The sequence below is a fragment of the Rhipicephalus sanguineus genome, chromosome 1 (assembly GCF_013339695.2).
Source record: "Rhipicephalus sanguineus isolate Rsan-2018 chromosome 1, BIME_Rsan_1.4, whole genome shotgun sequence".
Classification (NCBI taxonomy): domain Eukaryota; kingdom Metazoa; phylum Arthropoda; class Arachnida; order Ixodida; family Ixodidae; genus Rhipicephalus; species Rhipicephalus sanguineus.
In genome coordinates this window covers 230702055-230726810 of record NC_051176.1, presented here as the reverse complement: position 1 = coordinate 230726810, position 24756 = coordinate 230702055, and the positions used below count along the sequence as shown (strand labels likewise).

At 41.8% G+C, this 24756-nt stretch overlaps 1 long non-coding RNA gene across 1 annotated transcript; it reads left to right on the top strand.

Moving 5' to 3' along the window:
- Nucleotides 1–6609: 6609 nt before the first annotated feature.
- LOC119374072 (uncharacterized) lies at nt 6610–22897 on the top strand. The gene is made up of 3 exons (XR_005180083.2): nt 6610–6692; nt 13334–13438; nt 13861–22897. It is a non-coding gene; the product is annotated as an uncharacterized LOC119374072 (long non-coding RNA).
- The last annotated feature ends 1859 nt before the right edge of the window (nt 22898–24756 follow it).

Here is a 24756-nt window from a genome sequence, read left to right as displayed (position 1 = left end):
TGAAATACTTACGCGTGACCACTTCACACTATACGAGCTTTTTTAATCATGGTTCCAGTGGTTTGCTAGCCATCTGCACACCGCTTTATTCGACAATTCATTAGCCCCACTATAGAACTTTATTATGGACAGAGCACACCGGGAACGCAAGGGAAACAAAAAATGAGTAGAGACGGCCATCGACCGCAATTGCCGTTGGCTTATTTTTGCTTCTAAGGTAGCGCACAAGGCTCATGCACCGTGCGCAAAACATTTGAAAAGAAAAGCGATGCCAGGTAAACTAACCTTATTCCACATGTTTATGCATAAAAGGCGTAATATAGAAAATGCTTTACAAATATTCAGATATCATGAAATAAAGTTACAATACCCCCATTCTTGCTGTACGAGTTAAATAGCTGCTGCCTGAACGAAATGCGGTAAGAAATTTGAAAAAGAGAAGTGTAATATCTCAATCACTTCAGAAAATTGTTCAAATGCAGAGATGCCTTATGTGCCTAGCCTGAAGAAATGCGAAACGTAAAGAAACCATTCTGTTTTTCGACGTGTGTCTTCTTTTTATTCATATTATTTACCGGCATCCAAGAAGTTATTCCCTGCAGATATATATATATAAATATATATATATATCTATATATGTGTGTGTGGTGTGTTGTAGAGAGAGAGAGAAGGGGGGGGGGGGTATTAACATCGACAGATGTTTCGGAGCCAGCTGTGGTCACTCATGCGTCGGTCTTATAGTTTCTATCTACAATCGCTGACCGTCACTATGAAACGTTCGCGCGAGATGCGTGCATTTCAAGCCTTCACCATACGAATGAAAACAGTTCAAACAACTCATTCTCAACTTCAGATATGTTCACGGTTCTCGGCGGTTAGCGTTCGCCCGTTTCAGAGACTTTACAAAAGATGTGGACGAGTAGTTACATAAAATACAATTGTTTCGCGGCAATTGAGTGTGCGTCAGCACGGCACCCTACCACAATTTCCTGCTTTTTCCTGATGACCTCAATACAGTTGAACCCCTTTATAAGAGACACTGTTATAAGAGACACGTGGGGTATAAGAGACACCAGCGTGCTACATAAAGTAGGGTTGATAGGAAAACATAATTTAGTACCCTGCTTAATAAGAACATCTCATATAACAGGCAGAATTTCTCTCCCCCATGCGTGCCTCTTATAAAGGTTCACTGTATAGCATACACCACAATTTCGTGCTGAAGCTCCGTATTTAAACAGCGTGTCTGGCCATCTGTTGAATAAATATAAAGGGATGACCAGACGGGTAAAGCCAGCCTTTTTGTCCCGCAGATGCGTGCATTCAGCTGCTGCTGAGCTGAGAATCACGTTTGTTTTTCGGGCGACGCTCGTAACATGAAGTGAGGCATACATGATGTTGCACTGTTATCGTTTCATTTACTTTGATTTGTCTTGTTTTTTTTAAGGCTAAGCCTTAGATGACTCATCAACACGGAAATTGACCGTCGGTGTCCAGCGTCGCCAACACGAGTGATGCTAAAAATCGTCACACAGATGACGTCACCATGACGTCACAGATCGACAAAACTTGTGACGTCACTATGACGCCATTCAATGTGACGTCATCACATGACATGGTCGCTTTGCATTGCCTCCATGATTGGTGGCCGATCACGGAGGCAATGTAAAAGCAGGCGAGGTGCAGAAAGCTTGCAAATGCCTTCGATCCTGTGGGCACTCCCGAAACCACGTTATGTGCAGAAAGCTTTCGGAGAGGGCGGAGGAGGTCATCATCGACTGACAAAAATGAAGAAGATGGCTTTCGCTTTCAGTCGTCTCAGGCGAATTGCATAAGGGACCGGTCTTTTTTTTTCATGTATTTTTTGCATACATTTTACCTGTGCGGTCAGTTCTTCAAAATGTATGGGTAAGTCTTACATGTTGGCATCGATATTGGTGACCGCCACGTTTTTTATCACCTGACGGAAACAAATCGTCAGACCACAATCGTCAGAATTCTTTCTGGCTAAAGAAAGCGGTTTGTGCGCCACACACCATGTTATTGTTATAGTTGTTACGCAATTAGCAAGCATATGTCAAGTTAGTGATGCCATGACCTATCGGTCATGTTAGACTTACATACATTGTTGCCTCTCCGTGCCAATTTTCGTATACAAGTGAACGAGACGCGAGTTACGCAAGTGTGAGGGATAAGGTTCAGGTAATCACGGCAACTTAAAGAATTGTTGCCGAGACGGACGAAGACATTTGCAGCTTGACGTTATAGGCTTTAATGCCACAAAATGATGATGAAGCTTGGCGCGTTACAATGCAACAGCGAAGAACTGCCCTATAGCTACTAGCACGACACACGTTCTTGAAGGACTCAAGGTCTTGACCCTCAGCGTATTCCCCCACTGCAAAACACAAGATTGGTGTGATCACTTCACCGTGTGACGGTCGGGCGGATCAGTCGATGAGTTGTGCTGCATCTTACGCCGACAGCAGCGATGACACAGGCATGGTCGGAGCGGAGCGTGCGGCAAAGCCGGTGTGGCAAAGACGTCCCGGACAGCCAGTATAGGCCCAGGTCTGGAGTACGCCCGGTCCCGAGAACACGGACCGGCGCCAGCTGCTGGAGCACCTGGTAGACGGTAGCCAGGCTCGAGCGGTCACCAGGCACAGGGTAGGCTTTTCGGGACCAGGACCCGACGAGCGCTTCACCCTGCGACTGCTTCGTTCGGTTTCCGTTCTCGAACGCCCCCTCGTCGTCTTCCTCCTCTATCTCTTCCCCATGGCTTGGCTGGACTTAGACGACACGATTCCGCCTTTTTCTTATCTCATCGTCGTCTTCGTCGGCGCACGGCACAGCACAAACCCCCAACAAAAACCGCGCACCAAATGAGCTACCGCGCACATCATGACAGCAAGTAATTTTTTACTTTTGGTACCGCGCATGCCGACTGACACATTCGGCTTGCATGAATGGCTTGAAACAGCAAAGCGCGGGAGGCAGCCTTGTAAAACAAATTGAATGCCCCAATAAAGATAGAATATGAAGGGTCCAAACGCGTTAGCATGAGCTAGTTATACGTGCGTATCTGCTACGTTCTCATGGTTATCTCCAGTTAATTCTCTCCTGCAGCGAGTTACGTTCGTCATTCCACACGAAAGTAAGTTAAGCGCCTTCTCTCACGATGAGGTGCGCGCAGGATGCGTTCCTCAAACAGCCGCGGAAGTGTGAACCAATGCGGTGACAAACCAGCTGAAAGGATATATACAAAATCCCGTTTCACAACACATGAACGCACAAACGCATTCTCTGTGTGATGAGTCGCTACAGTATTAGTTTGCAGTGACGCAGTATTAAATACTGCCCAATTTCCGCAATTTAGCTAATAGCGGCCAAAATATCAGGCGCGTAGCAGACGCTCGCCGCTCTGACGCGGCTTCCGCCGCGGAGAAAGCCACGGTCCGGCACAGCAGCGCCGCGGCGCGGAAGTTCACTGCAAAAAGCCCTCGCTCCTCCCTGTATTCGCGCGGCGCTTTGGACACTCCCCCCTATTCTAGGTCACTCTAATATCATCATCATCACATGGCGCGCTCTCATGACGTTTGTCGAAGGCGCAAAAAGCTAGCGAGCCTGTACAGGAGCTAGCTACAAGAAAGCAACATTTTTAGATTCAAGAAAGGAAGTTGTGCAGCATATTTCGATGGCGCCGGTGGCAACAGTTTTTCGACGTGCTGCGCGCACGAGGCGGTTGCTGTCATCGGGCCCTCGGATTGCGAACATGAATGAAAGTAAGTGTGTGACCGCTTGATAATGTCGAAAAGGTTCTATTTACTGCGATTTATTTGATGTGAGGCCATGAGGATAGTGCGAGCAGCTGCCGTGGACGTAACGCGCGCCATATTTAGAAACTTTGCATCAAGGAACCTGCTGTATAGCTGAGTGTGTAAGATGGATATTGTGTCATAAGTCTTCGTGAGAAAGAACATTTTATCCGTTTGCGGTCAGTGAAAGCCACTACCAACCGCGAAAACCACTCACAAGGCTTCGGTTTATGTAAGTCGGTTAAACCATTTTCGAAACTCATTTTCTCTAGTGAGAGCGCGCACCATGTGGAGAATTTTTCCGCATTGCACACAAGCCCTTAGACGCTATAAATGCAGCATGTAAACGCGCTCGTGCACCGACGAGCTTAGTCTCGCCAGTGTGATCAGTCGCGTTGTTCGATTTTTTGTTCGTCAGAACCTGCGCTCGCTCGTGGTTGAGTACGCTGTAGCTCGACCATCCGCTCACCGCCGTGGCTGTGTGGTTTTATACATGAGGGGGCGAGTGAAAATATACAAAAAAGTATGAGATAGACACTTGGAACGCTTATTATTCGACGAACGTGAGGTATACATAGTACGAAAACAGAACCACGCGAAACAGATTGTGCGCTTGCAACATCTAGTACCATCGCCCTCATGTACCATTTGCGTGCATATAAGCGACACCAGTAATTGACAAATCTTGGAGGGGAACTTGAAGGGAAAAGGTGGAACCGCATGGCGCAGTTTTTGGCGCGATTTACGCGCGTTTGTAGGGACGCGCGTGTTTTTTTGAGGAACGCCTTTGCGAAATCGCACTGTTGCGTCCCAAATGGCATGATTCATGCGCGACTCACACGTGGTCGGAGAGTCGCGCCCGTCATTTTGACGAACGCCATCTCAAAATCGCGCCACCGCGTCTTCCTAATTGAAAAACACCTCACGCGGCGCGCGCGCTCGCTCGTCAACAAGCGGAGTTTAGGGTGCAGACGCGTCTTTCTTGGTTTTTCGAGTGCCTCCAGACGGCGCTTGGACCTGCGCGCATTTCGAAGGAACAGTTTGAAGCCGGCGTAGGCTTTTGACGAAAATGTAGCAACCCGGCAAACGCGGCGCAAAAACGCCGCTGCTGAAAAATGTTCATTCCCATGAACGTTTTTTATTTGTCAGTCTAGTCAAGTGTAGCTATTCAAAACATCGCTTATGTCGTTTTTCTGAGTCATTGCTCTATCACAGCTGTGATGTTTTAATAATAACACGTACGCATAATATTATTATATATATATATAATATATATATATTATATCTTATGTGTTAAGTGTGGTTGGTTCATTAGTATTGTATGTTTTCTAAAATCGTTGGAACTTCTAGTGTTAGCAGAAATAAAAAAAAAAGATTACACAACAGTGATGTTTGACCCTAGAATTCTGCTCCAAACTACCTTTCATTGCTCCAAAATACACATTTTGGTGCTCCAAAGCTGCTCCAAAAACAGCATTATGCCTGCCCCTGAGCTGCTCCAAACACTCAAGCCCGCTTCCACCCCTGCTTATTGTGTGCAGCACATGAAAGCAGCGGTGAACCGCCAACATTCTCCTTTGAAAAATTGATCTTGGGATTGCAACTGAACATCGAGAGAACCTGGACACCTGTCGTTGGACCCTTCCTCTCCTTCGAAAATGTGGTGTGTTACACAATTTCTGTCATGACCTGAATAGAATTTTTATCTTGCAGAGCTACTGTATGCTCACATCTTCCTTTTTAAAAACAATTGTCTAAAATGACGTGTAGCAGTTTCTTTGGCTCTACTACCTATACTACTACTGCATGCTTCTGTGCAGGCTTCTTGATTATAAAAAATGATGCTTTTGAGATAACACTCTTTGCTGATCAAGCAGTACTGTACTTATAATTTGTGATAATTGCCAATACATTTGTTAGCCAACAAAAGCTGACTAATTATCTTCTGAAAATAATTATTTGTGAGCATGTAATTGAATAAAGTCAGCCAGTACTCATAGCACAGTTTTCTGCTTATAACATTATGCATAATAAGCACCAGTCTCCAGAAATACAGACTCAAAATGTACCATGCAATGCATTGCCATATTTCTTCTTGCAAAATTTCGAAATGTGTTGCAGCTCCCCTAACAAACCATGTGTGTAGCTTTAAAATTTAATCAGGTGCATGGAGACAAAAGAGGGGAGAAGGGAAGCTGCAACATTAACTGAAAGATAAACTTATTGGCAGGGACCACTCATGTCTTGTTTTAATTGAGGAAATATTTGGTGCTGTGCCCAGCCAAGCTATTAGGAAAGATGTGCCACTTTTAAGCAAGTGTGTAATATATTTTCTCCTTAATACTACCATTTTTCATGTACCAATTCGGATGGGGAGGTTTTCATGTTTTGTAAAGATTATTACAATTACAAGTAGATCCTTACACTACCATTGCATCTTCTAACCTGAGCTCAGAAAGCCAGTCCTGATGTGTCCCTGAGCAATATGCATATCACTGTGGCTGCTAGGAACTAAGTTACATTGACTGTGTTTTTATTGCTGCAAAAACTTTTGACATGCTGTATTGGTCTGTTTAATTTAACACATAGTTATGTAAGGAGGTATATTAATGTTGAGGCGTGCACATTTCCAGTTTGTTACTTGACAGTTGTGGTACTAAAAGTCTTGAGATGAGGAAAAAAGCATCTGTTTTTTTGTGCTTTGCATGCAGTGAAATGAGCAAAGGTATCGTACCCAGCTTGTGGAAATGGGTCTGAAGACGTGAGCGCCTTAGCTTTGATGAAGAGCAGAACCAAGAAAGCGAAGCGGCCAAGGCTACGACCTAAGATCGCAATCACGAGTGTGACTTCTGCCGCATCAGTTGTCATGTCTCCATGGTATGTGTTTCTGTTCTTGTTCAGGAGGACTTGCTAAAGAATTCTGTCTCTCTTGAAATACTAGATAGCTGTGAACTTGTTTTTGCATTAGGTTTGTGGGTTTTCCATTATACATACCAACGCTAGAGCACAAGACATAAGATGGGCAGGCAGTCAGTTCTGCAGAATTCCGCAATGATGGAGAAAGGGTTTTTGAAAGGGAAAATTGCCATCCAGCCGTTTGTAATTGTCAATTAGTTTGCCCTCGCTCTGCCAACTGCTAGACTCCTAGTTAGCTTGATTAGTAGAGTGACAGCCCCACAGAGGCGTTCGTCCTGGGTTTTAACCCGGATCAGGACAGATTTTTTTTTTCAACTACAAGCTTTTCTTTCTGAGAAAACCATGTGGATTACCCCGTAGCTTTGTGCTGCCAACGGGTGGATGGCAAGTTTTCCCGTCACAGGATGGAACAGATTGGAACGTGGCTCAGAACTAAGTAAAGCTTTATTCTGATACACATCTGAATGAATTATTGTTAGAGCTGTGCGAATAGCAAAATTTTGGGTGCGAAGCGAATTCGAATAATAAAAGATTGAGTGCGAATCGAATCGAATCATTTCGAATAATTTTCGAATATTTCTCAAACATTTTTCGAATAATTCGAAGTGAAATTACAGAAAAAAGTTGTAGAGAATCCCTAAGTATGTTCTTGTGAAAAGTGTTTCTTTTCGCTAGGTTGATGAAGCGCTGGTGGGTCATATTTCATAGTTGTCTTTCTTATCAAGAATGAGGCATTGTAGCGGCCGAATTGTATTATGTGCATGATTTGGTGCAACCAAAGTGTTGCCGACAACACTTTACACGTGATAGGCAGAGATGCCGTTTCCTCAGCCTCTCCTTCTCTTTCAACTTCTCTGGAAGGCCAACTGATGTGGCAGACAAGGGTGTGCTCCCTTCAATTCCGGAGTTCCGAATCTGCCTCGTAAACGTCGATATATAAGAACATCTAAAATTTTGGATGCTAAAAAGCTTCGGCGTCCGATTTTTCAGACTTCCTGCCCAAATTTCAGGTCCAAAACAGCATTAATTGAGCCCCCAACTCTGCCACATCTTTCATCTCCATATTGGAACCAGCGTTTTCTTGAGTTAATACATTTGCGACCGTAGCGGAGCTTAAAAAGGCAGCTTTGCCGCAATACGGTGTTGTGATGAGGTGAAGCATATTGAAAATCTAGAGACCACTTCCAAACGGACGACTGTCTCTCGACTAAGTTCGACCGTAGCGGAGCTTGAAAGGCAGCTTTGCCGCAATACGGAGGTGTGATGAGGTGAAGCATATTGAAAATCTAGGGACCACTTTTAACCAAACTTTGTCTCTTGGCTAAGTTCGACCGTAACGGAGCTTGAAAGGCAGCTTTGCCGCAATACGAAAGTGTAATGAGGTGAAGCAAATTGAAAATCTGAAGGGGTCACTTTCAACGGACGTTGACTGTATTTGTCTTTGGGAAGTTCGAATAGTTCGAATAGTAAAATTTCAGTGCGAATCGAATCGAATAGCAAACACTATTCGAAAAATATTCGAAATTTCGAATATTCGCACACCCCTAATTATTGTATATCAGTGTCTGGACAAGCGAACGACAAGGAGGAGAGCGAAGTGGTGCGGCCGAGGGTTCTGAGCTCGAAACCAGGCAGCCTGCTTTGCAAGTGTTCTACAGTGCAATAAAAGACACTTTGCAGTACAAATATTGGCAGCTGTACAAAGTAAAGTTTTGTTTTATCTGTAGTATTTCGTAAAGTAAACTGCACTTCTTACGCGCATAGAAGATGAAGCTTTTTTGTTTGCGAGAAACATTGCCATAGAGGAACTGGGGTGCATTGGAAATAATCAAGATAGTGTATGAATATTTTCAAGAACTAGATTTTGTTTACTCATAATTTTATAAAACTTTCATAAGAGATGGGAAGAAGAAAAGGGCAGAAACTGTATACCTCTCTGCTAAGTAGAATTAACTATGTGATAAGAATTTGGTAATACTACTTCATTTTCTGACAGTCTACAGAGAAAATACCAGCAGAAATTGAATTTTTTTTTTCTCTGTCAGCAGATGAAGTATGCAATTGCACCCAAAACTAAGATATTGTCTGGTTTTTAAGGAAATTCTATTATGTTGGCTGAAAGGCTGAATGTTGTGATTCTGCATGCTTGTATTCATAAGAGGTCACCACACTTGCTCCTGGCATCAATTAGGAGATGGCATTGTGTGCAACCATACTTGAAAAGGAACATTCATAGCATAGGATGCTCTGCATTGCCACTTTTAACTCCAAATAGCTAGATGGTCCAGAATGAAGCTAGATTTGAACTGTCATGTTAAGCTTTTTTTCTAGCAAAATATTTCACTGAATGATGTTTAAGGGTTATCTACCAAACATGACGGTGCTCAGGTGGGTGCCACTCACTACATATAGCTTTTAGGACTGTTTGCACTGACTCATTGAGCCAAAGGCAGTTGCTGTAGCATGCTGTCTGCTACTCTGCCAGCGTGTGTGATGCTTTGCCCGCTCCCAACACCTAAATGTTGCTTGCACAGCAGGGCATGAGTGCTTTTGCATATCATATGCACAATACTGAGTTTTTTGTTACCTAACTCGTAGCATGGTGAAAGTAAATGATGCTGAGCTATGGAAGAAAGATTGAGAGACATGTAAAGCAATGCATTATGTCTTTTTTTTTTTTTCGTGTTCAGCATCTCTTGTTGGTTTACACAGCTTATTCGGATAAACATATTCAGCCAATCTCTGCATTGTGCACTCGAAGACAGCAGATTTGTATTTTCGCATTGTGCCACCACAGTTACTGAAACACCATGTCATATGTCCTACCTGCAAACTTGTGCTTGGCTGCATGATTACATTGTATAGTTTCTGATAGCCTAAGAATACACTGGCAAGTAGCATGCCACTGTTAAACTCAGACTATTTGTGTAGTACACCAACCGATTACTTTTGCTTATTTCCATTATGTCATGGCAGAGTCGAGCTTCTTTCGATATCATTGTTCTTTTGATGCATAATGTCTTGTTTCATACGGTGCAGATGCAGCACAGTTTTGTGGAGGGAGCTTGCACTGAATGATCAAGTTGTCACCCTGTATAGAAAGGGAGCAACAACAGATGTCAGTTTGCCCAGTTTATGCTTGCGTAGACTGCTCATAGTGTTTTTGTACCCATGGCATTACTGTTAGAGAAACACTGTTCATTTTATTGCAGGGTAGGAAGCCATTGCAATTGACAAAAATAAAAGCTAATTGTAAACTTAATGCAGAATCTCGGTGCAATGATAATCAAGGTTAGTGTTAGTGAGTCATATTGCAAGTAATACTTAATGAAGTTGAACTGGCATCAGCCACATCTTAAGAGAATCCCGACAGTTTGAGATCCACCCTCCCCCATTTTCCTCAGACTTTTGCAGGAGATATTTATGCAGAGATACACACATGTACATACTTATGGAGGGTCAGACCCCTTTCGAAATACAATCCTGGCTATGCTCCTGAGGCCCATGTTACTTTTATTAAATACAGCACCATAACTTTTGAACAGTGAAAGCAGAGTTCATAACTATCACAATACTGTTGTGGGGTGAAAGGAACGTTGTTTATTTGTTTGTTTAGTTATTTTGTAGGTACTGCTAGCCTGTATATAGGCCTTAAAGGGACACTAAAGAGCAAAACGATTTTTCTCATATTAGTAAAGCACTCTTTCACGACATCAAAAACACCATGCTTACTGCGAGAAGACGCTTAGTAAGCGAGAAAACATGCAAAAACGAAATGTAAGTGGCGACGCGACCTTAAGGTTTCGGCACTATTTGCCGTGACATCACCTGTTTTGAGTGCGCCTACTAGCGACTACGTAGTTCCTAATCGGTAAAAATGAAGTAGATTGTCCTCTGAGGGGGTCATAGGCTTAACATACCAAGTTTGGGGTAATTTTGTTAAGCCAATGGCGCCAAAATACGATAAATACACTTTGAAATCCGTGACGTCACACGGGGAGATTTCGTCACAAAATTTAAAAATGAAACTTTGAACTTGATTTTCTCCTCTGTTAATAAACCTATGATGGCAAAATTAACGGCGTTAGAGTTCTCGGAGTATAACATTATTTTGGATGATGTAATATAGCAGTGTCGCAAGCATTGGATACGTCACCAGCAAGGCATGGCATAGTCATGGAAAGCATCGTGTGTGTGTGCGTGTGTACACACACACGTGTCAATAAACTAGAGCAAAAAGACAACTGGAAACTCTGGGCAGTTGATGTGTTGTGTGCATTGGACACATCAGGCACAATATTGAGAAAGCACAATCACTGCACAAGCATAAAATGGAAGAGGTACTTTACATTGCTTGATGATAAGGATATTTTCAATTCAGTATTTCAAGTGCATTAGCGAAAGCGGGAACCGAAGGGCACTTACTCAGCTATATCTCTTGATATGCACTTCCATTCACGAATTGTACGGGGGCAAGAAGAATTCCTGGAAAGTGTATAACATGATTTTGTTCAATCGAAGTTTGTCATCATATGTCAGATAGAACATTCTAGCCTTTCACGATAGCATACGTTTTTTAAAGGGACTCTGGATTTTCAGCCTATAAAAGAACCGTTGGGAGCTTTTTTCTTCCACCTATACTGATTAAAAATAAACCTAGCTGCCTTTCACTGCACATTTTAACGTCACTTTATATTTGTGTATCTGGACAGATCCCATACTGTCCCAGCATATTCACATATAGGCAGTAGAAATGAATAAAACCTTGCTGCTAAATTTTTCTTTTGCCTATTATGCAAATAGTGGTGATAATATGTATCACTGGTCTGACCACTTTGTTGATGAAAGCCTGTCTTGGCAAACCCTTGAAGTGTCATCTTTTAGCAATGCTGTCTCAGCAAGACGACTGTGTATAGGCTTAGTGCGCTGCAGCTTTGAACCGAACAGGCAGTGCCACCAGACGCCCGCGGCGGAAAAGTTGGGATTGTCGTTTGTTGCTCCCGGGCGCACAGTCACGGTAGAAACGCAGGGCTCCTCGCCGAAAGGACGTAAAAACGTCGCAGTAGTCCAGTACTTTTTCGTACTTTCGCGTGCATGGCTGGCACAACAGCTGTAGGAACACCGTTCGGAAGACACTAGCTTTAAAATTCTGCGGGTTACCTCAGAAGTCGGACGAAAATGAAAGACAACTCTACCGCAGCTGTGCGGGGCTGCGTAAGCAACGCCTCGAATTCCGTCTATAAGTGTCCCCACTCTCGTGCGTTTTTTTTTTTCGCATTTTATTATTTGTTTTAAATGTATACACAAGCTTACAAGGTCACAAAGAAATAGGAAGATAGCAGGCTGACAACGGCCACCTAGAGGGGCAATGCGCCTGTCTGCTTCTTCTGCTCTCACGCGTGATTTCTTGCCAGCCAGAGCGGCGAGCAGGGGTAGCCAGTGCGGAATCAGACACAAATTTGCCGCGTCCTCTTCGTTGGGAACGAAAACAGTTCGGTATGGCTCAGCACACGTAGAGCACTGAAAAATCAAAAGCTCACCTCCACTCGTACTTCGTAGTCCACGGTTTTCGATTGCACTCTGCATTTCCCAATGTCGAAAGATTCCATCGCGCACATCAATTCTTCTTTCAGACGACACACCGACCACTCGCGTGCAACTTCGTACCAAGCGACCAAGAACTCCTTTTGAAACGCACGTTATTGCAATTTCAATCCTACGGAAACCGCAGAACAACACACGATCGTCGCTTCTTGTCCTCACGTTCACACGCAGGCTGGCGGCCTTGGCTGGCGATGCGCTTTCCTAGCAGACGACAACCAGTGACCAACTGATGGGTGGGCGCTTGCAGTCTCACTGTCTGTAAAGTGTTTGTGAGCGCTCGCCTGTGTGTGTGTGTGTGTGCGTTGTGAGCGTGTTTGTGTGTGTGGGGGGGGGGGTAATGTACTGTTCCGCGCGTAGTGTCCAAGGGACGGAAAAGAACTTGTTTTCGGCGCAAGCAGCTGTGTTTTGTCGGCTTTCTCTCTCTCTCTCTCTCTCTCTCTCTCTCTCTCTCTCTCTCTCTTTTTTTTTTTTTTTTTTTTTTTTTTTTTTTTTTTTTTTTTTTTTTTTTTTTTGTAGGGCTCGCAGTTCGGTTTTCATCAAAAAGACGGACTGAGGAGTGCCTGTCTCTCTCAAATAGCTTGAGGCAAAAAGGGGACGAAGTCTTGTTGAATGCTTGCGTTAACAAGAGTCGCTGAATGCTGGTTTTTCGGCTACAGCTTTAAACGGCTGTAGTTTGAGAAGTTTTTCAGACAGGAAGAAAAACAAAAATAAACATAAGTTAGCACAGCGTACTATTTACACACGCAGACAGAAAAAAAAAAGAACTACGGTGGCCGTTCTTGGAGAACAGCGGCCGCCGCAACCGTAGCCGCCGCCTTGAAACATGCAGATGGGCCCGTAGGCGACAATCCTAACAGTGCGCCGCTAGCCCGATAGAGGGCGAGAGCAGTAGCGCCACCATACCAGCTCACGAGGTCTATACAAGCTAAAAACTTTGTAGACTGATCTTGAAGGCTCTGCTTGCTCAGATACTACTGCTAAAGCAATCTTTTATGCAGGTTGTGAACATGCAAGATGACATCCTGTACTGCCTAGAGCATGCTGTGCATTGCCTGCAGAGGAAAAACATGAAGTCTTGGAAGCTTCTTTACACCTATGACATGGTATGAATAGGACTCTATGTGTTTTACCTCACTTCTTCTAAATTCAGACCATGCTGGCTCAGTGATCCTAAATCAAAAAAGGATGCTTAAGTGAATATCACCATCATCTCCCACTTAGAGAAATATGCGCTGCACACAGCATGGGCCTTTGTGGGAGTTTTGCAGGAGAATTCATGCTTGCTTTCTAAGATGTGCAGCTTCTGAGTGCTGCTCAGACCTGTCATCCCCCACTTCTCAGTCTACTTATTCATTTTTGCATTCCTTTCGTTGCCAGTCATCTTATCACCCATATTTCTTGCTCTGCCTTAACTGCATAACTTTTATAAATGTGTCATGGGATAATTGTTCTAGTACTTTTATTGTTGACCTCATGAAGTACTTACAAACCACATTTCTTGTTTGTCTTTTTTTTTTTCTACAAGGATGAGCTCAGGTCCATACTGCGGAAGCTCGAGCAACACCTAGAGTCCCAGGAGAGTTCTCAAACGAAGGTAGACTCCGAGTCATCTCCGCTGAAAAAGAAAATAGCCAAGAAGAAGTGAACATGGAAGAAATTGTCAGTCAACACTGTGTTGTTCATGGTGTATATTCTGTCTGATGTAGGACTCTAAAAAAGAAGTGTACTAATGCTGAAGTGTTACTAGTTATTATAGGGATGGACAGTGGTTATGCTCTGTGTTAGGAGCAAGGGCAGCACCACAATATTCCCTTGAGGGGGGTGGGGGTAATTCTCCTTTTTCATTGGTGGTGTAGCCGGGCTTTGACTCTTTTCTCTCTTGCCCCCTTTAGCTGCCCCTGATTTACAGCTGATTGTTGTTTGGTGTGGAAAAGTGCCCATTTTGCTTGGCATGTAGAGGAGTGGGTAGAGTTCACTTGCTCCTTTGTATGCTTCACTGGTTGTCTAAGTCCTCTGCCAACTAATCATAGAGTGAGACCTCTCAAGTGAAACTGGGGAGTACACGTAGTACAGGACTGTGATATAGCTGCGTTGATAGGTTACCTCTCAATGTGACGTGGTATGTTTATGTGCAACTGTACAAGTTCTACTTTTTTTGCATATTTCATGCCTCCTAATTTTCATGAAGTTGCAATTTACTGCAACTGGGTCATAGCATCATGTTTCATTTACATTTTATTGATTTTGTATGTGTTTACTTACTTTGTGGCTCAGTGAATGGGCTTTCTAAGGAAGTGTGGTTGTAACTGAGGCGTCATAGTTTGATTCAGCTAATTTCGTACACGTCTTAGGTCATGGTTACCTGGCATGCTTCATTTTACCACAGTAGTAAGGAAGCTACTTTGAATTTGATTATATTTTTTCTTTGAGCACAAATAAGTGGTACAAAAAATATGCATTCACAGACACAATGCCCTCAATTTATGTTTTTTTTTTCCTTTTGTAACACCTATTCGCACAACTGCCATCATAATTCTAGTAGTTGCTGCCTCAGGAAATAGTTGTCAATTTGAAAACCTAAATGTGGGTTAAACGTCAGCCTCTTAGCCTTCACGTGAAAATAGCAGTGTCAGTGCTAGAAGAGAATATGAATTATAGGGGTACTGACACAAAAATTTTGGCCTCGCGTTTTTTTGCTGCAACATATTGCTGGGGCCCTGTTAGTCATAACACGGCACATTGTTTGCTGCAGCACGCGACAGATAATCAATTACAGGCTCCTCATTACCGACCAGTCTCTATTCTGGCTTGAGAGAGCTTCAAAAACAACAAGCCGCCAGGTGCAACTATCACCACCTAGCGTGTGGAAATGCTCAACCACGTCAGCTCACAGAACTGTGACGCACCTCCACGCAGTCCGCAGCCCAGACAGTACAAGGAAATCAAGAAGTCCTTTCGAACAGGAAAAATGGGAAAGCAGTGTCGCCAAACACAAAACTTTCAACACGTGCACCGCGGCCACAGACTCGTGAGCGGCCGCCGAAAAGTAGTCTGCTGGCGCAAGCGCGGCAAAAGGGAAATGGCGGCTATGACATCATCGTAACTTGTTGCATCGGCTGCAGCGTGATGACGTCGGGGAAGTAGGGAGGGTCGCCTTCGAGTCACTTTTAAGGGTGTCAATGTTGCGAGGTGCGGCATATAGCGCTGAATCACGCACGTAAACTTCAAAATTCATATAAAATACCTTCCAAGCTATATTCGCTGTTAATATTTTGCAGATATACATGTTCACGGGAATCTATCTCGCAGGTTATCTCGGCCATGAAATTTTTTGTCAGTACCCCTTTAAGCTTTGGATTCGGGAGTTTAACTCTAGATGTTTTTTGAGTTGACAGCCCCACAAGCCCCATCTGTTGAAGAACCTGATATTGAGTCATGCGGTTTTATGAAAGCTAAGAAAAACATGTAATTCATTGCTGTGATAGTTTGCACTCTTAAGAGAGAACTAAAATGAAATTCTTGATCAGGCTTAACTGGTGTATTGCTCTTTCGGAACTTTGGCAGTGTTTGTTTGGTGCAGAAAGGGCTGATTATATGAATTTTGTGGCCAAATTGCTTTACTAATATCAAATTAGTCTTTCCATCCGATAGCAGTTGTCACTTTCAACTAAAGAACGCAGCATTGAGCTGTATGTTTTCTCATCCCATTTCCTCTCTCGCACAGTTTTTTAGTGGCCTTAGTTCGATACTCGTGGACAATCAGTCTCCAGCACACCAGTATGATGATACAACAAGTGCAAATGTGATCCTGGAACACTGACCTCGCCATTAATTGGCACAAAAAGCTCGGAAGGTGCTATTGTGTTCTTAAGATCCGCTAGCTTGTGATCGCATTTGAACCAGTGACATTTGCCAAGTGCACAGGTGTTCTGAAGGAGTTTTCGTATACTTCTATTCCATCTTCTTTCGCACAAAAATCCAGTAGGGCACGTTACCTTCCTTTCTTCATACCTCTTATCCATAATTCTTTCTCTTCAGAGTCTTAGAGGACTGGAAATCTTGGAAATAATATTGCAAAACAAGCACTTTGGGAATTATGTGCAGAGTGCTGTGTATGTCCGTCTGCCTGTGCCCCCATCTTTCGTGCTGTGCCCATGTTGCTGTGTTTTTTTTCCCCCTTCCCTATTTTGTACCAATCTGGTGCAATGTCCTGCCACAACAGCTGTTCCCTCATGTAGGTCCTTTTCCTTACAGATAAATTGAAGACTGCAAAGAAATAATGCCTTTTGAGTCCTTTCTATGATAAAATGGCGAGAGGTATATTTTGGTTGCAGTACTGTGCTCTGCTGGAGTTAAAGTATTGATTTCCAAATTGTTCATTAGGCTGCACTCCTTCACAGTTTGTACTGTTGCTTTATAATTAAGCAGTATGAATTTTAGTGTCACTGCTTGTGAGGCATGAAGTGAGCTTGGTCATGGGATTTTGCATCATGCTTTCCTTAAGCATTGTCAATAACTTTTTTTTTTGAAGGCACATACCAAAGGAAGACAAGCAAAAGACAAACTTCTGTCTTCTTTGGTCATGACACATTGGCATAATGTAATTTAAATACGTGTTTACTCATACCAAATGTCATGCGGGAATTATTTCATCCCTTCGTTATCAAAATGTGCTCATGTTATGTGTTCATATTATTAGGTTCCGTGTCTCATTTTTATTTTTGAAGCAGTGTAATTTTGCAATAAGTTCACTACAAAATGTAATATTTATACAAAATGGTAAATTTAAAAGCGCAGAACTTAAGGTGTTGCCACTATGACTATTAATTGGAACAGTAAGCAGTGAAACAGAAAGGCTTTGCCACATGCCACAGAGGAGACTTATCTTAATGATGCATTTGTAACGAAGCTGATAAGTGTATGTCATTCAACTATATCACTGGCCTAAGAAAGGCAGCTGTAGTAGATGTGGCATGAAGCTTATAAAATTTAATCCTGAACACCATACCTGGCCAGAAGCATCATGTCTAAAGTTTTTCTATATTTCATTTTCATGACGCACAGAACTACTTCCAAGTTGCTTTGTAAATAGGATGTTCATGTTAAATATTACAGTGCTGTGAATTGTGTAAATAATACTGTTGAACTGTGTGCAAGCTCACTTTTCATGTAGATACGTATTTCTGATTATTGTTATGCAGTTAAGAGGGGCTAAATGAGCAGTAATAACTTTTGGAAAAGTGAGGGCATAATTTGCAACCATACAAGCCAACACAAGCCTAATAGTCCAAAGGGCGTGCATTTCAACCTCTGAACTTTATGCTTTTAAATTAAGCCTCCCCCTTTTTTTTTCCTAAATTGCATAATCAAGGAAATGTTGTGCACACTCCAAACAGTTCTAAATAGTGACCACTGTACAGTTTTAACATTGGAGGCAGTATTTAGCATGTGAGAAGTTTTTGCCAAAATGTGTCGACAGTCATGGCACCTGCCTGAAGCCGCTTGATATGCACACATTTTTTAGCTTTCAACTTTTTCGCGAGTAATTTGGAACTAATGAAAAAAAACTAATGAGATTATTTCTGAAGCAATGGCTTAATTAATTCATTGGTTTTGTGGAAACATTGGAGTTGCCATCCTGAAGAGTAGCAATTTTTTCATGAATATGCTGATGTTTTCCATTTTAATCTGGAATAGTTCCATTGTTTCAAAGTTAGTATCACATGAAAATAGCTTTGTTAGGATAGTAAACCAATTGCATCTACATTGCTTACTAACATATTTTTCTCGACTGTTTTCTTTTCACTCCACACAATTTATCATCATTATGCATGGAATTTCATGCTTTATATTTAAGACATTGTCACCATAAGTCATAAATATTCATTGCATTCCACTTGTTATTCAAACTGAATTCATGACATTTACTTAACGTTCTTTTCTCTGCAGCTTCTCTTTTACATGCACATTTTTGTATGTTGTTGCTACATTTATATTATGGCCTGTTGATCTGACTACAATTCACGAAAATGTCATTCCAGTATTAACTATCCTGTCATAATTTTTACAGACTTGGTTGTCAGGGCCCTGTCTTGTACCTACATGTGAAAAAGTTTTGATGAAAATTTTAGAATAGCCACACTTTTATGTAGCTGCAAGTCTGTAGCAAAAAGTGGCCTTTTCTTTCTTTTTGTTGTTAGTTTCATTTGTACATAGAACAGATCTCTGTGGTGAATACAGTATTGATTACTAAGCTTCTAATTATTTTTTTCTGTGTCTGTGTGGGTGTGTTTTGTGAAGATTTTTATTAACAGCCAGTGTGTAGTGTGGCTAATGTTCACTTTGTGTCGTAAGAGGAATGCATAAATGAACACTCAAATGTTCTCATATTTCTTTTTCTAGTTTGGACATTATCTCTTCACAAAAATGCTTTGCACTCTAGGTATATGTATTTGCTTCTAAGAAAAATGGTGAGGGGCACAAATAAAAGACGTAATTGATGTGATATTAATGCATTTTGACCAATGGGTGGTTTTTTTCCCTGTGGTCATCATTATTTAAAAGCATCAGGCCATGGCTCACATCTTCTCCATAACAATGTACAATCGCACTACTCGTCAAGTTCATCTATCATGCAGACCTTTTTTATAACATTTGACTGTCTTCCACATCAATCTGTGACAGCATAATTTGTCCTGATGCACACTGAGCTGTGACAAAAAGCAGAACACGAAGCTGGAATATGGAAACAGCAATAGAGTGTTCTATCCTCTACTACTTAGAAAACGAAGTGTCTTTCCTATTATTATGCATTTGTGCCCATAAGAGAGCACATGTGAGAATCACTTAATTGGTTTTATAAAAAGCGAGTTTTGTTTTATGGAGTGAGTAATAATTGAAGTGTCAGGCCCCCTTTTTCACATTATGAACATGTGTGCAAACACTTGGGCTTCCTATATCACCAGTTCTTCCCAAAATGTTGCTTGTAATATGAAGTGTGGCCAAATTATAAGCTTTGCTGTAGCACAAGAAACATGACAGAGCTTAAAAAAAAATCTTTAACCTGCCCAGTCTCACCGTGCCTAAATGGGTAGCCTACTTTAGTCCTTTTTAGCATTTTGGAAGTAACTACATAGAGTAATTCTTTTGGATTTAAATTTACATTCATGGAGAACTGTAAGAAGCAGTTTCAATGCACTACTATCGTCAGCTTTTGTGAAAACTGAAATCAATTTGGCTCAAACCAGTGCGCTGTCACAAGCAGAAAAAATCACCTGTAAACTGCCTATGAGATATTGCAAGCTGACTCGGAATTCTAAGATGCACATTCAAAATGTCAGCCTCCCATGTCATGCTAATATTGTCATCTTTGTGTTAAGTCACCTTGAGCAGTTTTTGCAAGGAATATGATGATCTGACTACTCAATCCATTGCATGGAGATGCTGCCGTCGCCATCTACTCAGGATATTGAAGCAATAAGTATTTTTTTATGTTCTTAACGTCCCAATTAGTAATGAGGACCAACTCAAGGAGCAGTTATATGCTTTAACATGAATACCTGCCTAATAGCTCAGCTCTCTGTTAATCTAATGCTTCCAAATCTTTGGGACTGAGCAGGTTAAACAACTTGTGCTGTAGTTGAAGAAACAGCTTGAGAAGCTTAAAGGGTGGAGCTCCTCTGTCATATTAGCAAAAGCTGTGCTCTAACTGTTGCAACCTAGATTTATATTTGGGACAATGATACAGCTATTAGTTATCATGGTGCAAGCAGGCGGTGCAAATATTGTGTGACAGTTTTGTTAGCTGACTATGCACACCATCTTTTAGGTGGACTGAATACCTTGAATTTCTTACTGAATAGTGCTTTTGCATTATACTGCCTTGTGTAAGCTTTGATTATTCGCAGCCATGTGTGTGTTGCCATTCAAGGTTACCACAAAGAGTGTAGGAATATCAACCAACATGGACTGCTACATAACTAATGACGCACAGTAATACACTGTTCAAAACATGTGCATTCATGGTGAGCTCGGTGGCTCACTTGAAGTGATGTCTCCTTTGTTTGGGAGTGCATTGATATGATCTACTATGATGTTTAGTGGTCTACATTGAAGCTAAGTGAACAGCACTTAGTTGCTAAACTAAGCAAAAGAAAGTGGTCATGTGGGCTTAACACGTGTATGTCCAACCCATCTTATACTTTTCTGAGCATCCAGATGAGGTAACTTCATAGTTTAAGTGTTCATGCTTTATAGGTATTATGCACAGTAGTGTTTGTTGTGTTCTTGCTTGAACATACCACAGACTTTTGTCCCTGCCAGCACTTCAATGTTATGATGCTTTTCTACCGTGTTTACTGGGGCACTTTATTCAAGGCTCATGGCCGTGTATTTGAACGTATCTTTGGAGCAAAATATGTACTACTACCACCTTTGTCTCATACACTTTTTTTTGTGTATGAAGTGGTCTCTCATTATATTAAAGCATTGTACTTTTCTTTAAGTATTAAGGGCGCAGTTATAATAAAACATTCAAGCATTACAGCTTATTCGAGCGTATATACTAAGTGAGTTCACTTCTAGCATTCAGTTGCAGTTTTTTTTTTAATGTCGCACAAAATAGCATCATAGCTTTTTATTTTTTATGGTCACGAAGTGCTTTTGTCATGTTGGATCTGTGAAAATAGTAGTCATCTATGTGTCTTTAATACTGTCATGCTTCTCTTGCGTAGTGAGGGCTTTGTTTTGTGCGATGTTAAATATTGCTGAGAACAGCATGCTGTATATCTGCTAATGTTGGTAGTTGCAGGAATACAGACAAATGTCATCACAGTTGTGAAATGTAGTTAATGTTTATTGTGAATGCGCTGGCTGTACAGTGTAAGGAAGCACATGATACTGATCTTATATATTGTGGTTTAAGGTGGGCTGAGGCGGCGTATGTTGAGGCTTTCACTTGCCTGTCATTACTTCTTGATTTCTGAATCGGGGGCAGCAAGCATCCGTGTGCTTCATGTTTTGTGTAATCAGCTATGTAGCTAGCAAGTGGTTCTACAATAACAGGGTACTGGTAACTTCTTGTGTTTAGAGCCATCACTCTACAAAGCCAAAGACAGTTGTAGCTTCTGTTAGGACTGCAAAATAGCTTTCTGGAAGAATGTATGCTTGGGCATGTTGGTAATTCATGTTTCACTTTTTAGCGCACAAAGAAACAAGGATGAAGCGCGCGCTGTGTCTGTGTCGCTTTTCGTCCTTGTTCTTTTGTGCGCTAAAAAGTGAAATGTAGCTTTCTGCTTAGAGTATTTCTGCCGGAGCATTCTGTGGAAGAGAAAGTCGGCCTTACAAATCGTTAATTGTGCAGATGCACATTATACTGGTACCAATTTCTATGCCACCATTCACTTTAATGTGGAAATGCTAATGATTCTTGTCGAACCTTATGGAAAATATGGCATTTATTGCCCTTGTTTTGGCCTGCCTTTCATGTGGGCGTACGTTTCGCATTTTAGGAGTCGTGCTTCTATGGACCCATATTGAAACGTACTTCCTGTTTTCATCATTGAAGCTGTTTCTATAAAGAGAGGTATAATGCTCTGCAATTTGCCTGCCAAGAAGCTCTTTGAAGGCATTATGTGCTCTGGAAACAACCCCCAGAACTGTAATGAGGAGCTCCAATGAAACGTATCCCAGATACCAGCATTCAATTGGACGTCTTCCAAGTACTTGCTTATGCCAGTACAAGGGATTGCGTTTTTTTTTTTTTTTTCTACCAACCTTAGTCATAGGATTCGGTAGCCTATTTTTTACCCTGTGGTGTGTGATTGTATGTGGAAAAGACAGCAATGGTGGTACAGGAATTGCTGATGGGTGAAATCATTTATACACGCGAAATTCTGTAGTGATAAATGTTGATGAGCTATTACTGCCGTTGTATATTTGGGCAGGGGTCTTCATAACACAAGCTATGCAAGGTCGTTTGGCCATTTCATATATAGATTCTCCAAAAACTTGTCACCTTAGTCATTTTTAATGCACAAATTGCTTTCATGATGCACATATCCTTTGTTTTATTCAACACACTATTCACCATGCATTGAAATGACAATTTCATATGTTTTATGTATATTTGGAGGTAAACATAGCTTCATTGTTTACTCCAGATGTTTAGAAAAAGACAACACTCTTTTTACGTTGCCCCTTAGCGGATTAAGTGTGTGGCAGGCAGTGCTCTTGTTCCCACTGTTGAAGACATAGTGCATGTTAAACATGAACCAGTAGAGTATGTGCATTGCAGTGTGATTGCTCCACCTGCTTTTCAGCAGTACATGGCTCTAAGAGTCATAATCATAGCCACTCCGTGGTGTTCCAGCTGTTTAATTTACCAAAGTATTGTATTCTGCACTGAAATTTCTCAGAGTGTAAGACACTATTGATGCATTCCTCACGTATCCTGATGCAGTGTTGAGAAGTTTGATTGTCATGTTTTCGGCAACTATAAGGTTTGATGTGGTGTTGATTTTGCTGTAAATATTCGTATTGAAATATATAGTGTTTTCTCTTTGGATTGTGAACTTGCGTGTTCTTTATAAGTGACGATGCAGATTTCCTCTTTCTTACATAAAGCAAGGTTTCATTACACATCTCTCGAGCTACAATAAATGCATAATTTCAGGTATAGCGAAGTTTACCTTAATTTTGGTGTCTTAAGCCAGTTATAAAAAAGATTACAGTAACCAACAAAAATTGAGCTTCCTCCCAAAAGTCCACTTCATAGGTAATACAGTTATCTATTAGCATATTAAAATCTTAAAAATTTTCCATCTGATCAATGGGTTTATATGTACATGTTTTCCTAATCAAGCTGCTGCTCCAATGTATAGTAAAAGCAAATGTACAAAACAACACCAATATTCTCACTGGGTCCATCCATCAAAGCTTTTTTTGTGTGTTTAGTTGACCATTGGCAGTTTTCGTTTTTAAATTTTAGGTGCTTAAATATAACACAAAACATTACTTCATGAAAGGTTGTTGGTTCAATCCCAGCTGTGGTGGTCACACTTTCTAGGAGCCCGTGTACTGTGGGATGTCAGTGCACACTAAAGAACAACAAATGGCCTCAAAATTTCTGGACCCCTCCACTACGACATGCCTAATAATCATATTGTGGTTTTGGAATCTAAAACCCCACAAAAAAATTTTCACCAGCTCAATTCCACCAGCTGTGTTGATATAGAGGCACGCATCTGGAGCCCTACACTAGTCAGAGTAAAGCACAAAAGTGTGTTTTATAAAAGTCATTGCTAAAAACTGCATTCCTTCATTAAGAGAACAACACTAAATTTTCTCAGGAGAATGAAGACGGGCCTGCCTCCTATAATTGGTACCTGCCAATTATTAGCCATGTTGAGAATGCCCTTCTAAATGTATGCCAAATAGTGCATCTGAGGCACATATATAGTATGGTTCATAAATATGAAAGCTTTATCAGAGTATTTTTTGTATTATATGTGAGAAAAAAATTTTAAGTGTTCTACCATTCTTTAAATTTGCATTGTATTTCACATTCACCACAAAACCTCTTAGCGGCAAATATAAAAGGCATAGACTCAAGCATTCCTTACACACCATGGTGACTTAGTGGCATTGGTGCTGCGTTGCTAAGCACAATTCTTCAGGTCATTTCACAGCCACGGTGGCTGCATTGCGATAGAGATGAGATGCAAAAATGCACATCTGCGTAGGTGCATGTCAAGGAACTGCTGGGGGTCAAAATTAGGGGTCTCCCACAAAAAAATGCCTCATAATCACAGCTTGGCATTGGCACATAAAACTCTAGGATTTAATTTTAATAGCGTAGCTGTGTTGATATAGGAGGCACGCATCGGGAGCCCTACACTGTGTCAGAGTTCATGGCTACAAACCCTCTGAATACACATACCTCTATTGGCAATCTCCCTGATGTCTTGACAAGATTATCAAGATATCTTGGCATTTACTAGAAGTCTTTTATATGTCTGCACAATATTTTAAACATCTTTTTCATGCCTTATCTTCGACAGGGTGGCTGCTTGGGCTGGTTGATACAATATACCTGACGAGGAAAACTTTTTTTTTTTAGTCCGCAGAATGCTTGAAGAAAAAGTCAGTTTCGCCGCAAGGGCGAAGCAATGAATGCGATAACAAGAAAAGCGGCCCGTGATGGACGCGCTGCGACGCTGCAGAAACATCTGCCCGGCAGCAACTACGCGCGAGCAGACAGCGGAAGGGCAAGGTTCTCCCTGCGCAAATTGAAGAAGCGAGCGAGCTGGCCGACGACTTTTAAATGCGCCGGTTGCGCTCCTCGCGCCATCTCGCTGGTAATGAAGAAACGCTTATAAGCGCCTGCCGTCTCTTGAGTCCTGCCAGCGGTAAAGGGTGTGTA